Here is a 17,639-nt window from a genome sequence, read left to right on the forward strand (position 1 = left end):
TTGATGTAGCTAAGTCACCCAGACCAGATGGACTGCACCCAAGGGTTCTGAAATTGGTAGCTGAAGAGGTTGTGGAGGCACTAGTAATAATCTTTCAAGATTCACTACATATTGAAATAGTTCTGAAGACTGGAAAGTTGCAAATGTCACTCCATACTTTAAGAAGGGAAAGGGGCAGAAGGGACATTATTGGCCAGGTAGCCTGACTTCACTGGTTGGGAAGATGTTGGAGTCCGTTATTAATGATGAAGTTTTGGTGTAATTGGAGCCACATGATAAAGTAGGTCAAAGTCAGTATGGTTTCCTTCAGGGGAAATCTTGTCTGACAAATCTGTTGGAATTCTTTGAGGAAATAACAGGCAGAAGAGAACAAGGAGAGTCAATGGATGTTGCTTACATTGATTTTCAGAAGGCTTTTGACAAGATGCTGCACATGAGACTGTTTAACAAGATAAGAGCCCATGGTATTCGAGGAAAGATTGGAGAATGGACAGAACATTGGCTCAACCTGAAATTTAACCTTTTGGGAATCCAGCACACGGGCTCCCAAGTCCCATTGTACCTCTCATTTTTGAATTTTCTCACTGATTAATAATAGTCTACACCTTTATTCCTTTTACCAAAGTGCATGGCCACACACGTCCCCACACTACATTCCACCTCCCAATTCGTTGCTCATTCTCCCAATCTGTCAAAGTCCTTCTGCAGACTCTCTGCTTCATCAACACTTCCAGCCCCTCCACTTATCTTTGTATCATCCACAAACTCGGCCACAAACCATGGTGACTTTGGCCTACTATGTGTAAAATGTGTACCATGTGTAACCTTATGAAAGGACTTACTGAAGTCAATATAAACGACCTCTACTACCCTTTGCTCACTGTCTCTCTGGCAACTTACCGACCACAGATGTTGAGTGTACCATTCTATAACTCCCAGGATTTTATCAGTTTCTATTCTTAAGCTTTCACTCAGTGGGTTGAAATTAGTGCATGGCCAATAGATGTGCAGGCTATTGTTGGAGTGGGCGAGTGTTAGAGTGGTCCTGCTTTGGCTCAACAGGCTTAGGTGAGAAAGTTTCTGGTAAGTTTTCTTTTTGTTCGTATCCAGCTAGTGTGCTGAGAATGAATCCAGAGGTAGTGGTATGTTCCTGTCCAAGATGTGGATAAATTGAAAGACCTCTAATCTCCCTGATAACTACATCCCCATGAAGTGCACAAAGCTGCAGCTTTTTCGAGGCTGTGTGAAGTAACTGGAGCTGCAGCTCGATGACATTCGGCTCACACGGGAGATTAAGCAGGTGATAGATAGGAGCTACAGGATAGTCACCCCTAAGTTGCAGGAAGCAGACAACTGATTGACTGTGTGGAGAGGGAGAGGGAAAGGGAATAGGCAGCCAGTGCAGAGTGTCCATCTGGTCTTCCCCTCAATTAAAAAGTACACTGGTTACTGTTGGGTGGGGTGACCTAGCAGGGGGAAGCCACAGCGTTCAGGTTTCTGGCACCGAGTCTGGCTCTGTGGCTCAGAGGGGAAGAGATTCCACAATTAGAGGAGAAGAAAGCAGATCCTGTGGATGTGACAGAGACACCCGGATGGTATGTTGCCTCCCAGGTGTCAGGGTCGGGGTAATCTCGGATAAGGTGCATGGCATTCTAATGAGGAAGGGTAAACAGCAGGATGTCATGGTACAGATTGGCACCAATGACATAGGTAGGGAAAGGAGGGAGGTTGTGAGGAGAGAATATCGGGAGTTAGGCAGTACGATGAAAAGTAGGACCTCCTCTGGACTGCTGTTTGAGCCAGGTGCCAGTGATGGTAAGAATAGGATGATTTGGCAGATGAATGTGTGACTGAGGAATTGGTGCAGGGGACAGGGTTTCAGATTTGTAGATCTTTGCGATCTCTTCTGGGGAAAGCATGAGTTCTGCAAAAAGGATAGGTTACCCCTGAATCTGAAGGGGACCGATATCCTTGTGGGCAGGTTTGCGAGAGCTTTTGGGAAGGTTTATGCTATTTTGGCAGGGGTATGGGAACTGGAGTGATAGGGCTGAGGATAGGGCGCATGATGTGCAACTAGATGCAGTTTGTAGTGAGACTGTGAGGAAGGTCGGGCAGATGATAAGGAAAAATTGCAGTCAAAGATAGGACAATTGTACAGAGTGACAGGGGGCCAAAATCAAAAAAAATGATGATACAGGACTGAAGGTGTTATATTTGAAGGCCAAAGTCAGCATGGCTTCCTGAAGGGAAACTCTTGCCTGACAAATTTATTGGAATTCTTTTTGGAAATAACAAGCAGAATAGAGCCCATGGTATGAGAGGAAAGATACTAGCATGGATAGAGGACTGGCTGATGACCAGGAGGCAAAGAGTGGGAATAAAGTGGGTTTTTTTCTGGTTGACTACTGGTGACTAGAGTTGTGCCACAGGAGTTGGTGTTGGGACCACTTCTTTTCATGTTGTATATCAATGCTTTGGATGAAGGAATTGATGGTTTTGTGACCAAGTCTGTAGACAATACAAAGATAGATGTAGAGGCAGGTTATGAAGAGGAAGCTGGGTGTCTGCAGAAGGACTTGGATTGGGGAATGGGCAAAGTGACAGATGGAGCAGTATGCAGGGAAGTGCGTGGTCATATACAAGTACATTGGACACATCAACCTTTGGAAGATTTGAGCTCCAACCTTGTGCACAATGGACTGTTTTAATTATGATGGGCCCTTTTTTTAATCCTTTTTTCTTTCTTCTTTAATAATCGTTTGGTGAAGTTAACATTCATAAATATATTTTCTTTATATTTGTATGCGGTGTACGATCTGTTATTTCTTGATGATGTGCAATTGCATGGCAGCAGTAGTTACACCGTATTCACACAGATCAGGGTTCGGGTCAGCGAAACATCCCAACTTCCCGGGTTTGGTGGGACCCAAGTCATATAGACCCTGGACATACAGAGTATGAGAAAGGTGGTTTTATTGCTGATGAGTCCAGTGGCTGTTAGCGAAGGGATAACAACCCTTCGGGAGTGCAGCTCACCCCCAGGGGGAGGGGGAATATGAGACGAGTGGAGAGAACATCTCAGATGCTGAATGAGTGACAGTACTCCGATAATGTGAAAAGACACTGACTAGTGGAGAGTCTAAAAGGTCTGGCTGCTAAGGTGGTGAGCTCCTTAAAGGCAGAGAACCCATTTGCCAATTCAGTGGGCTACATGCAAGCGTTAGAAAACGTTTTTGGCTCGGCAGGAAGACCAATGGAGCTTAAGAATGGGTTTAGGCACATGTTTCAGGAGCAAAATAAGCAACTTTGTGCCTACATTTTTCAACGAGAGAGACAGCTGGTTTGTGGTGCAAAGGGGCCATTCCACTGGCTGATGTGAATCAATTAAGGATGGATCAAGTGGCGAAGGGCACACAGTCACATGACATGATTGCTTTTAGCCTCCAAACGTCTCAGAGGACACTACCCCTCCCTTGTTTATTGAGCTGATCAGAGAAGTACGAGAGGAGGAAAACACGATGGAAGAGCAGAAGGCCTCCGTCAGCAGGACACAATCCTCGGTAGTAGCCTCTGTTGCTGAAATGACCCCTGATGTCACACAGACAGGTGTTTTAAAGGATTTCACAAAAGATTCGAGAGCCAAGGTTGATATTGGTTAGTGCTGCCACCAGGCAAGACAAAGCAGATAGGGAGCCGGACAGGCTGATGGGACATGTTAAACAGCAGGCTGCTACTGAATGGGATCCCTTGAAGAAGGGAGCGACCAGCATTGTCTGTTACAACTGTGGTGAGGAGGGACATTTTCAGCATGAGTGTGAAGGATGGGAAAACCTTCAGAAAGTGAACCAATAGTTACTTAAACAGAAAGGGAAGTCGGGAAACACCAGAGAGACCCAGTAAGGGAACAACCTGATGTCTCAGGTGGAACACATTCCAATCAATGCTTCAAGGAACACTCCACAGTGCTTGAGCCATACTTGGCACAGGTTCCCAGGTTACTATGCTGTACAGATGCTCCTACAACCGGTATTTGACGCATTTATCATTAACACCACTCAGTACCCTGGAGCTTTGGGGCCTTAGTACTGATGACTACCCATAGGATGGCTACTTGTCAATGAAGCTGGAGGCAGATATTGACATAGCGAAGGCTGCTAATATGTTAGTGTTGGTCTGTCTGGACTCAGTTGAGAAGGGTAAAGCTTCAACTCTTGTGGGAACAAATACTTCTATCGTGAGAAGGCTAGCGAGAGCCTGAAAGTAGAGAATTGGAGAGTTTGCTGAGAACCTTGTCCATTCACCCTGTATTCAGAGCTGTTTGTGAGAAACTGCAAGCCCATCCTAGGCCAGATGTTAACCACAGATGAGGAACGGTGGGATACTCCCAGTCCAAACCCATCGTGTTATGGCCTGAGGACGTCATTAGAGTGACGGGAAACCCCAAATTTCCCAGAATGCCTGATGCCAAGGCCCTCCTGGTGGATGTTCTGCAAGGCCATGAAGAGGAGTCACACTTACTTGCTGGGGTACTGGTGAGGCCTGAACTACAAAAGTCATCAGCTGTACAGGTAAACAGGATGACAGTGACTGTCAGGAACACCTTGGAGAGAGAAGTGACCCTCAGACAGGGGATACCGTTGGCACATCTTTTTCCAGTGACATCAATGTCTAGTTCTCCTGTGAGAAAATCAGGAAGGAGACATACTTCTGTATCAGGAAAGTTGATAGCCAAGTCATTCAACTTTGGTGACTTCCCCATACCTGGGGGTTGGAAAAGAATGACAGAGAAGATGTTAAAGGTCAACTTTTCTTTTCCACTGACAAGTTTGATTTGGGTTGTTCCAAGAGTACTCGCCACTGCATCTGAGTGACAGAGGACACCCCCTTCAGTGATTAGCACCAACAGAGGTGGTGGATGTTCAGCACCTTCTGCAGAATCTGAAGGAAGCAAGGATTATCACTGAGTCACGGAGTCCCTATGCGTCACCCATAGTGGTGCTGAGGAAGACGAATGGGAAGGTATTATCAGATACTGATAATATAATATACACATACCCATGAGTGATGCTGACAAGGGGAAGGCGGCATTCATATGTCCACTTGTTTTCTTTCAGTTTGAAAGAATGCCCAGGACATATCAGGAGCACCAGCTACTTTCCAACGTGTCATGGAGAAGATTGCTGGGGACATGAGCTTGCTTGAGGTACTGGTGCACCTGGATGATCTTATAGTGTTCGGGTCCATGAGATGAGTCTACTGAGGGTGTTGGACTGCCTGAAAGTTGAAGGGTTAAAACTGTCACTGGACAAGTTCCAGTTCTGCAAGACATCTGTCAACTAGGTTGGGTGTGTAGTCTCATGGGTGGAGTAGTTACAGATCCGTCCAAGATAGAGACAGTGACCACATGGCCAAGGCTCAATAATGTGAGTGCTCTATGCTCATTCCTTGGATTCTGTGGGTACGACTGAAGATTCATGAAGCACTACTCCAAAGTAAACCACCCATTGAATCAGCTTCTGTCCGGTTACCCTCCCTTGGAGAAGAAAAGGAGGAAGACGAAAGGAGAAGATGGTAAAGTTTATTTTAGCCCTTTCGAGCCTTTTGGAGTAAGATGGGATGCAAAATGTGAAGAGGTCTTCCAGTTGCTAAAGGAGCTGCTGGCCTTTGCAAACCCCCGATTGCCATATGTATTGCACACAGATGCTAGCCAAGAGGGTTTCAGGGGTGTTCCATTTCAGGATCGGGGCACAGGGTTTAAACCTGTCAGCCAGCATACACAAAATCCTGGACAGAACTCAGCAGGCCAGGCAGCATCTCTGGAAAAGTGTACAGTTGACATTTCGGGCAAAAGCCCTTCGGATGGTCCTGCTATTACAAAGGGAAAAGTGTGAGACAAACTCAAAGGTCTTAAGGTGAATAACTCACCTGGGCCAGATAGACTGCATTCGAGTCCTGGGAGAGGTTGCTGTCGAGATAACCAATGCTTTGGTAATGAATTTTCAAGAATCACTTGATTCTAGCATGGACCCGGAAGACTGGAAGATTGCAAATTTCACTCCACTCTTTAAGAAGAGAGGAAGACAAAAGAAAGGAAATTTATAGGTCAGTTAGTCTAACCTCAGTGGCTGAGAAAGTGTTGGAGTGTATTATTAAGGATGAGGTTGAGAGGTACTTGGAGACTAATGATAAAATTAGTCAAAATCATTGTGGTTTCTGTGAAGGGAAATCTTGCTTGAGAAATCTGTGAAGTTCATCGTGGAAGTAAGAAGCAGGGTGGATAAAGGAGAGGCAGTGGATGTTATTTACTTGGATTTTCAGAAGGCGTTAGACAAGGTGTCACACATGAGGCTGCTTAACAAGATAAAATCCTATGGCATTACAAGAAGGATACTGGCATGGATAGCGGAATGGCTGACAGGCAGGAGGCAGTGAGTGGGAATAAGAAGGGCCTTTTCTGGTTGGCTGCCAGTGACTGGTGGTGTTCCTTAGGGGTCAGTATGGGACTGCTGCTTCTCACATAATTTGTCGATCATTTAGATAATGGAATTAATGGCTCTGTGGCAAAGTTTGTGGATCTGCTTCCGTCTGGTAGGCGCTTCAGATCCCTCCAGACTAAGACTAATAGGCACTGGAGAAGTTTTTTCCCTACTGCGGTCACTTTGCTGAACAGTTAACTGCCGGTTAACTGTCGGCTAACTATTACTTGGATTGCACTACCTGTATGTATAATCTATATTTTCATTTATATTTATCATAATTATTGTTATGAGCAGAGAGACAACATCTGCCGGAAGTAAATTCTTTGTATGTGCATAGGTACTTGGCGATTAAAGTCTGATTCTGATGACACAATGATAGGTGGAGGGGTAAGTAGTGCTGAGGAAGCAATGCATTTGCAGCAGGACTTAGACAAATTAGAAGAATGGGCAAAAAGTGGCAGGTGGAATACAGTGTTGGGAAATATATAATGCATTTTGGTAAAAGGAACACCAGTGTGGACTATCACTTAAATGGGGAGAAGGTTCAAACATCAGAGGTGCAGAGGGACCAGGGAGATAATGCTGAGCCTTTAGAAGATTCTTGTCAGGCTGCACTTAGAGTATTGTCAACAGTTTTGTGCTCCATTTCTCAGAAAGGACGTGTTGTCGTGGAGAGAGTCCAGAGGAGGTTCATAAGGATGATTCTGAGAATGAAGGGGTTAACATATGAGGAGTATTTGGCAGCTTTGGGCCTGTACTCACTGGAATTTAGAAGAATGCAGGTGGATCTCATTGAAACCTACTGAATGTTGAAAGGACCAGATAGGGTGGATGTGGAGAGGATGTTTCCTATGGTGGGGGTATCCAGAACAAGAGGGCACAGCCTCAAAATTCAGGGGTGACCCTTTAGAACAGAGGTAAGGAGGAATTATTTTAGCCAGTGAGTAGTAAATCTGTGGAATACTCTGCCACAGACTGTGGTGGAAGTCAAGTCCATGCGTATATTTAAGGCAGAAGTTGATTGTTTCCTGATCAGCCAGGGCATGAAAGGATATGGCGAGAAAGCAGGTGCATGGGGTTTGAGTGAGATCCAGGATCAGCCATGATGGAATGGTAGAGCAGACTCGATGAGATGAATGGCCTAATTCTGTCCCTATGTCTTATGGAGCCGGAACAGTGATGCGGATTCATTGTCCCTACGTTCACATGAAGGGCCGGAAATGGACAGAGAGTGGGAGAGCGTTCATGCATCTGGAGTTAAAGCAATGTACCAGTGTTATGCCATGGGGAAATCAAAGGCAAAGCTGGGGCAATATCGAGCTGTGGATCATTTGGGAGCTTCTGGTTGAGCCATTCCATAGGCTTACTACAATTTGACCGCTCTGAATATGAAACAATTGCCTGCATTGAGCCCTGGGCAGCAGCTCAACGAGACGACCCTTGTATAAGACCTGTTTGGTCATCTTGTTGTGGAAGGGGATATCACAACAAGTTGTAAACACCCTGCCATACCTCTACTGCTGAGAGAATGGAACAAACTGGAGTTGAGGAACCAGATTCTATACAGGGTCAGACGGGCATGGGTGGTCCCAGTTGGTTTTGCCTGAGAAGCATCAGGGGATTGTGTTGAAGTCACTTCATGATGATTCAGGTCATTTGGGGTTTGATAAGACCTATGGATTGGTCTGAGATCAGTTCTACTGGCCCGAATGAAGCCTGAGGTTGAGGAAGTACTCCTCAACAGTACATAAGTCGTGCATTTGATGTATACGGAGGAAGATGCTGCCTATGAGGGTTGCTCCCTTATCACCCCATTTACAGAGTTCAGGGCCACTTGATCTAGTATATGTGGATTTCCTCTCCATAGAGTGAACGTCTTGGTTATTACTGATCACGACACCAGATATACTCAAGCCTTCCGTTCAAAGGATCAGAGAGTGTCCATCGTGGGAAAAGTATCTAATTCATTATGGCCTTCCAAGATGGATACACAGCGATCAAGGAAGGGATTTTGAGAGTAGGCTCATACGTGAGTTACTGGGCATGCTTGCCAGTAACGAGGAGTCAAGGACTACGCCTTAACACCCTCAGGGAGATGCCCAGCTTAAGAGGTTCAACTGGACATTGATAGACATGCTCAGAACCCTGGATATCAGTGAGAAGAACAAATGGAGTCAGCATATTGGGCATCTGGTCCACTGCTACAACTCTACACAGACTGAAGCTACTGGATACTCGCCTTATTATTTGATGTTTGGATGCAAAACGAGATTGCCTGAAGAACTCCGTTTTGGAACTGGTGGGGAAGACTTGCCACAGAAGACCTATCTTAACGATGTGTCTGACATGAGGAAGGAATTGCAAAAGGCTTACGAACAATCAGAAGTCTCTGCTACCAAGCAGGATCAAGGAAACAAGTGGAGATATGATCAAAAGATGAGGTTGTCCCAACTGATGCCTGGAGACAGAGTTCTAATAAGGAATTTGGGGCCACCAGAGAAGCATAAGTTGGCTGACAGCTGGGTGGCTACATCTTATGCAGTGGAGCGTCAGTTGCCAAATGTGCCAGTTTTCCGGGTGAAGCCAAAAGATGAGAATGGGCCTGACAGAATTCTCCATCTGAACCTCCTTTTACTTCTAGGACAAGAGGTACATGTTGACCCAGAGCCTGACGTGGTCTCTATACCTAGCAGGAGGACACTGTGCCGAAGTGAGAGAACCAAAAGACAATCAGTGGAGAGACCTAAAAGGGACCTAACTATTGAATACTGTACAGAACGAGAGGATGAGGAAACAGGGTTATGCAAATTCCCCAATAATTGATGAAGAGATTCCTGAACCTATCCCCGCTGACTCGGATGTAGTCGGGGGAACTAGCAGTGGACAGACAGACCTGCAGCTGGACAATGAAGGGAGGCTGGGCTCCAATGTAATTGGGGATGAAGCTCTCAGTCAAGTGGCAGGGGGACCTGAGTTGCCAGAAAGCAAGAGTAATGGATAGGGGGAGGCATCTCCAAGTAGACAGGGAAAATCCCAAGGAGTTGCTGAAACTGAAGAAGCAGAAGGTGGGATAATGAGGTCTCAAAGAGTCAGGAAACTCCACAGATAGGCTGGCCTATGACACACTGTGGGAACTGACTGTTGTTTCTATGCCCCTCGTGAGATAAGTCACTACCATTTACAAATGGATTGGAGGTCATGACATCACAAAATTCTTGTGAAAACTGTTATTATTAATGGGTTGGTAAATTTCAATGTCATGAGGACATGACTATTTCTGGTGGGGGGAGAATGTAGCACCCTGGTTGAGATTTTATTGCTCATGTTGTAGAGCATTTCATTCAATGGTGTTCTGTAGAAGCAGTATGTTCTGCTGATAGTGTTTGGGTTACCGTTAAAGGTAAGGGGTCGTGCTGTTCATGCTTAGGAATGTAGTGTCATCCAATCAGAATGATGGAATTGTGAGAAGGTTCTAGAAAACACTGGGTGGAGACATTTTTGGTAACGGGCATTTTGGTGGGTCGAACACTATTTGGCGCGAGATAGAGAGAGAAGCTCGAGAGAATTGGCCATAGGATTCTATCAAATGGGAATGTGCAATTTGAAGGGTTCCAAGAGGGGAAATTATACCGGTGAACAGTGAATAGGAGCTGGCGTTTTGGGTACTTCGGACACATCAGCTTTTGGAAGATTTGAGCTCCAAACTTGTGCACATCTGACTGTTTCAATTATGATGAGTCCTTTTGTTTTTTTCCTTTTCTTCATTCTTCTTTATAATGGTTAGGTTATATTAACATTCATAAATACACTTTCTAATTGTATTCAGTGTACGGTCTGTTATCTCTTGCCAATGGTCAACTGCATGGGAGCAGTACTAACACAGTATTCACACAGATCCGGGTTCGGATGTGTGAAACATCCCAACTTCCCGGGTTTGGTGGGACCCAAGTCATATCGACCCGAGATGTACAGAGTCTGACAAATGTGGTTTTTTTCACCGCTGAGTCAGGTGGCTGTTAGTGAGGGGCTAATGAGCCACATCTCTGGAGACACCTGGTAAAAAGGGATTCCAGACTTAAAACTGACATTTCAAAATAAAAGCTGAATGTGCTTAATCACGTTGTAAAAACACAAACGAATTGCCCAAAGGGCAGAATAGTAAACATTTTAGTATAACTTCTTCCCTTCTTTTATAACCATCTCAAAGTTGAGTTCCTACCATCCATTCAACTTTATACAAATGCCACCCTTTTTTTCCTTTTCCCAATTTTATTGCTACAGTGATCAAACAGACTTTCAATTATGACTTTTACCTCTCCTTTAAGCAAAGGCACCACTACATTTACATGCTTAACTTAAAGTGACTGCTTGGCTAGAATGTCTGCCACCTCATTTTCCTTCAACCACAACAAGGGCAGGGACCCATAAGAAATGTAATACTCAAGCCAAGACCCTGCAGTCTCAACAGATGCTGTCCAGTCTCAAGAAGAATGTCTGGCCTTTAAATTAAAATACCTATTCTAATAGATGTCAAAACTGTGAACATATTAGAGCAGAGAAGTTCAAAATCAGGACATACTTCTTCGACCAATCCAAGGTTAAAATGATAGCAACCATCTCAGACATCAATACTGATATTTGCGTGATAATCTTTTCTCAATAATCACCTGAAATTTCAGAACATACAACAGAAGCACTTGAACTACTTGTCACTGGATCTTTTGAGCCAATCTTTAGTTCCATAAGAAGCTATAGTATCTGTCTTGTATATATTGTTGCATCATTCTTCAACTTGAAATTTTCTTGAAGGCTTAAATCAGCTACAGGAAAAGGGACAAACCATGGAGGAGTGACAGAAAGGGGTACACTGCGACCATACTTCACATTAAACAACCCAAGATTTTATGCCCATTCATTTCCCAGCCACCCAAAACTGAAGAACTGATGAAAGTAGTGCATCCAACACTCCACTAATGTTGGCAATATTGGAGGACCAACTTTATGTCCTCATATATTAAACCAATAAACCATTGCTAACTGTAACCTGCATAGAGGTAAAGGTACTTCACCCATTTCCACCAGTAATGTGGAAATTGGAGATGATTTAACAGCACCATAACATAACTGAGTTTGAACTTTATCTCGGGGGCTTTAAGACTGCTGGTGAGGCTGACCCATAAGCAGTATACCCATAATCAAAGACAGATGTGATTAAAGCAATATACATTTGTTAAAGTGACCTCCTATTCGCTCCCTCATCACACCCAACTATGCACCCGAGTACATTAAGGACATTATTTACACATCTTTAGAATTTTATTCACATGTACCTTCCACGCTAGCCTTGTGCCCATCCACATACCAAGAAATTTTATCACTGACTAGTTTATGAAATTTACCATATACGTAAATTGAGATCAATTGTGCGTGTCATGTTCCTTTTAGGGAAAAATTAATGCAAGTCTTTGCAACACAAAATTTTAACCCCCACTGACATCCCCCATTCCTCTTCTTCATTTGTAGCTGCCTGCATTTTTCAAACTATGTAATTTATATTCCTACCTCTCTTCCACACTGCACCATTGTCAGCATATTATGGTGTGGAAATATCTGAGCTATCATTTAAGAAAATATCATTAATCATAATATTAAAAAGTAGTGGACTAAACAGAGTCCCCTATGGAGTCTGATTCTCAACCTCATATTCCTTAGGGAATGTGTTCCCAACCTAACTTGTATCTTCCTATCACGTAAAAAATTTTGAATCAAATTCAACATTCTACCACCTGCTTCTGTCTTTTCCAGTGTGTGTGGGGGGGGGGGGTGTTTGACGTTTGTGGCCTAAGGTAGAAGAGAATGAGTTATTAACTACAAACTTCCTGCATAATCACTCAAAGAGTTGACCTGTATGTGCATGTAACGAGAGCTGTATAACTCATGTCCTTCTGGCTTAGGCCACGAACTTATCAATCACCCATCTGTGGACACTTTCTGGAGGTCCAAGGTCCGTATGCTCCATGACCGCTGGACTAAGTGTGTCAATGTTGAAAAATAAATGTAATAGGTTTTCTAAGATTGACTCCTTCTACCTTAGGCCACAATCTTATCAATCACCCCTTGTAGGTAACAACCCTTGTGTACATATGATAAACTTTCTCTGCATCAATGAATATTGCTATCACTGTACTTTATTAACTTGGGCTTTATGAATATCAGATTCCAAATTTAACACCGTCCATGGCCATTCTCCCTAAACAAAACCCAGACTGGTATACAGCTAATTTTCCACTATTCTCCTCAAAATAAGAAAGCCTTGCTCTCACCATTCATTCCGTTATATTACATGCATGTGAAATTAGGAAATTATGTCTATAATTGGAAGGCTGTTGAAGGGTCTCGGCCTGAAATGTTGACTGTACTATTTTCCATAGATACTGCTTGGCTGCTGAGGTCCTCCAGCACTTTGTGTGCGTTGGTTGGATTTCCAGCATCTGCAGATTTTCTCTTGTCTCTAACTGGAAGGATCTGATTTGATCCTTACCAGGTTTCAATAGAGGGATAACGACTGTTATTTTCCAGGAAGTTGCACACACTTGTGAGATCCTCAGATACCAGTGTAAGGTCTGTATAAGAAACAGTGTTATTAAAGAGATTTATCCTTGTATTTCTACGATCATTCAAACACACCAAACACTTCTTCCAGAAAGTCTTCAGCCACACATTAATTACACCCCAGGGGTCTGAAAGAGGTAGCTGAAGAGATTAGGCGGGCATTAGTGATGATCTTAAAGAATCACTAGACTCTGGAATGGTTGGAAGACTGGAAAATTGCAAATGTCACTCCACTCTTTAACGGAGGGAGGAAGAAAAAAGTAAATTATAGCTAGTAATCCTGACTTCAGTGGAAGATATTGGGAGTCCATTATTAAGGACAAGGATTTGGGGTTCTTGGAAGTTCATGATAAATTAGGCCAAAGTCAACTTGGTTTCTTTAAGTGGAAATGTTGCTTAAAGGAGAGTCAGTGGATGTTGTTTACTTGGATTTTCAGAAGGCTGTTGACAAGGCGCCTCGCTCGAAGCTGCTTAACAAGAGCCCATTATATTACAGGAGAGATACCAACATGGATAGAAGAATGGCTGACTAGCAGGAGGCAAAGGTTATGAATAAAGGGGGTCTATTCTGTTTGGAGTCAGTATTGGAACGCTTATTTTACATTATATTTTGAATGACTGGATTGATGGCTTTGTGGACAAGTTTGCAGATGATACAAAGATAGGTTGAGGGGCAGGTGGTATTAAGAAAGCAGGGAGTCTGTGGAGGACTTGGACAGATTGGGAGATGGGGAAAGAAGTGGCAGATGGAATATAGCATAGTGAAGTGTATGGTCATGAGCTTTGGTTGAAGGAACAAATGTGTATTCTATTTCTAAAAGGGGAGAAAATTGAAAAATCAGAGGTGCAAAGGGACTTGGGAGTCCTTGTGCAGGATTCCCTGAAGATTAACTTGCAGGTTGAATCAGTGGCAAGGAAGGTAAATGCAATGTTTGCAATCATTTTGAGAGGACTAGAATAAAAGAGCTGAGGCTTTATAAGGTATTGGTCAGATCATACTTGGAGTATTGTGAACAGTTTTCAGCCCCTTATCTAAGAAAAGATGTGATGGCATTGGAGATGGTCCAGATGAGGTTCATGAGAATGATTCCAGGAATGAAAGTGTAAACGTATGATGGCTCTGGGCCTGTACTTGCTGGAGTGTAGAAGAATGAGGTAGATCTCATTGAAAACTATCAAAAATTGAAAGGCCAAGATGGAGTGGATGTTTCCTACGGTGGGTGAATCTTGAACCAGAAATCACAGCCTCAGAAGAACAGAAATGAGGAGGAATTTCTTTTGCCAGAGGGTGGTGAATCTGTGGAATTCATTGCCATGGACCACTGTGGAGAACAAGTCTTTGAGTATACTTAAAGCAGAGTCTGTTATGTTCTTGGCCAGTTAAAGTTTATGGGAAGAAGGCAGGAGAATGGGATTACGAGGGATAATAAATCAACCATGATGGAATGGTGGAGCAGTGTTGACGGGCCAAATTGCCTAATTCAGCTCCTATGCATTATGGTGCAGCCCTCCTCACCCTATTTGTCAGTTGAAGATATGTCTGCTCAACTCACACTTTTTGGGTTAACACCAAGCCATACCCCTCATCCTATCAATCAATAATACACCCCACCCCTCATTCTGCACATTCGTGACAAACCCCAGGCTTTTCTCTTCCCCTTGTCAATCAATCCTGGGTCCCACCCCTTCCTATCATTACAATGTATAATTCCCTCCCCTTCTGATGCACCTGTCTGCCACTCACCAAATCCACTCCCACCCTGTTGATAATATTCTCAAATCCTCCAAAACCAGTCAATTATCATTCATAGTCATCCTTCTCCACCTATTTGACCTACAACCTGCCATTTCTTTCCACTTGTCTATCATTTGCCAGTACCACCCGCTTTTCACCTCCTTATCAATCATTCTCACCTCCCTGCCCATCCACCCCCACCCCTCACACCCAGAACCTTCAACCTTACAGAGTGACTGCAGAGGAAGAGACGTGGCATGACAAACAACTTGTTGAATCCATTTATTACTTGCATCAGCATCACAGGCACATAGCATCAGAAATGCAGCACTCACAAGTAAATATAACAAATTACAGAACACTGTGCAGTGCAGGAACAGGCTACTCAGCCCATGATGTTGTGATGAACTTATTAACTGCCTTCTACTTGCACAATTTCCACATAAAATGGTTTACTATTGTTACATGTAATGCACAAACTGCAGAGCTTAAGCCAGAGAGCATAAACCACAGACTGTAGAAGACAGACCGTAGTGAAACTCAATGATTTGCATACCAGCCATACTGATTATTTCAACATGCAATAAGGTGCAAGGGCCATAACAATTGTGAGGTCCTCCATCTTACCATAAGTGTTATAATAATGTAGTAGCTGTCTTGAGCCTAGTATGTGTGTTATCAGGATTTTTTATCTTCTACTTGAAGGGAGGTGGGGAGAAGAGAGAATGACATGCCTTGTCCTGTACTGGGAGGGCTGGAGAAGATAAGGAGGAATGCAGGATGCTATCAGGCAGCAAAAGGCAGGTCCAACTCATATTTTAAGAGGGGATGTTGAGAGGTGTTGGGTCCCCTCATTCACTTCCTTCCCTGTCCCTAACAAGCCTCCTCTCCCTTCCCCCCCCCCCCCCCCGCACCAAGACATCTACCTCTGTGAGTCACACAACTGCCATACCCTGGCATCAGGCAATGAGGTGAAGTGCAAGACTGACTTTTCTGGAGTGAGCCCAGAGAGACAGGATCATAGCACAGCCTCTCTCCGTCTGCACCTTTAAGTCATTGCCAAAGAGCAGCCAACTTCAGAAATTACTGTATCCAACAGGAACCAAACACATCTCTTGTTACCCTGGCAACTGCCTGCCAGATAATAGAGGGAAGATGAGAGAACCAGTGAGAGGAGTGGGTGGGGGTTTACAGGGGAGTGTCAGAGGGCTGGGAGGGTGAGGCGAGTTTATAGCAAATTCCCCTGGGAGGTGGATGAATACACATGGGTGTTGCAGGATAATTCTTCAGCTAGGCCTGCAGTGAGGGGCTGAGGGGCAGAAGTAAACGGTAAATGATGGCAATGTCGGTGCGTCCTCCTCTCTCTCCCGACACTGGCTGTCAGCCACATCATCCTCTCCCCCCTCTGGCAGCAGACACTGAACACACTGCCCCCCTCCCCCTCTGGAACTGGACATCGGACATGTAGTCCTCTCCGATAAGACTGTGGTGTTTTGCATGTGTATTAGGTCATTGTGATCAAAACCATCATGCACTCTCGAGGTCAGCCTCCTCCAATCAATGGGCAGCAACTTCTTAAAACCAATCTGTCTTTATTGCTCTTGATACTGTCTTTGTATATTATTTGTTTTAACTTCTGCTGTGAGACTTGGGACAATGCCAGCTGTCCAACTGATGGCAAATCTCTGTTTCTGACCACATCAGTCACGGTTCTGGACCTCATTTCCTTGGGTCAGACCACACCAGGACAACAGCCTAGCACAAAGTAGAGTTTCAGGAAATTCACAATCTCTTTCCACTGTGTTCCATGTCATGTTGCAGCTGTGACAGTCCATCTACAATTCTGATGGATGAGCAGCAAGACAAGGAATCTCATACAGTGGGAACCCAGACAGCCTTTGTCTCCTGATTGAAAATTTTGATTGAATCTTAAACAGTGGGACTGCCAGACATGGATTAAATCTGGAAAGGAGCACAGTGCAATATTTCCAGAGCTCTGAAATTTCTTTCCACAGGGTTTCCAGTCCTGTTGCAGGAGTGGCTGCCCATCTGCACAAGACATACAGTCGGGCAAGGAATCATATATCACAGGAAGCAAGACAAGCCTTTCTTCCCTGCTGGATGCCCCTGGAACATTAGTTACAGGTACTGAGGGTTTGGCAGTGGGACTGTCAAACACGGCTTAAATCTGGAAAGAGCTGTTGCAGACTCACACTGGCAGAACTGTCTGTGATTCCCATTTCCATATCCTCTGGGTCAGCCCCTGACTGGGTCCGCCTGCACAGTTCCCACCTCCGTAATCCCCAGTCAGTACTTCAGGAACACTGTGAGCACAGTGCATGTGTGGGAAATTGAATAACTTGTTCTAAACATTCTGACCTAAGACACACTCTAGAATACCAGCAAGCAGTGAATCATGATGCCATGCCAATTGCTGTCAGCCCTCGCCTGTCTTCAACAGAATCCACAACGCAAGATTCTGCTCCGATTGTGCAAACCATTCCCTTTGGGGCACCACTGGGCAGAAATTTCTGAACCTCCATAGGCATTCAGCGAAAATGGAAAAACTCATCAATCTGGAATATCAACCAGATGTACTGAGGATTAGGCAGTGGGATTGTTGAAAGTGGGTTAAATCTGGAAAGGGCTAGTTGAGACCCACACTGGAAACACCATGCACTTTTCTGTCTCCATATCACAAGGTCAGACCCACAGAGGGAGTACCATGCACAGTTCCCATCTCCATATCCCATGGGTTAGATCTACACCATAGCCTCCTGCCAATATGGGAATTCTGGAAGATTTCTTTTTCT

The sequence above is a fragment of the Hemitrygon akajei genome, chromosome 18 (assembly GCF_048418815.1).
Source record: "Hemitrygon akajei chromosome 18, sHemAka1.3, whole genome shotgun sequence".
NCBI classification, from domain to species: Eukaryota; Metazoa; Chordata; class Chondrichthyes; order Myliobatiformes; family Dasyatidae; genus Hemitrygon; species Hemitrygon akajei.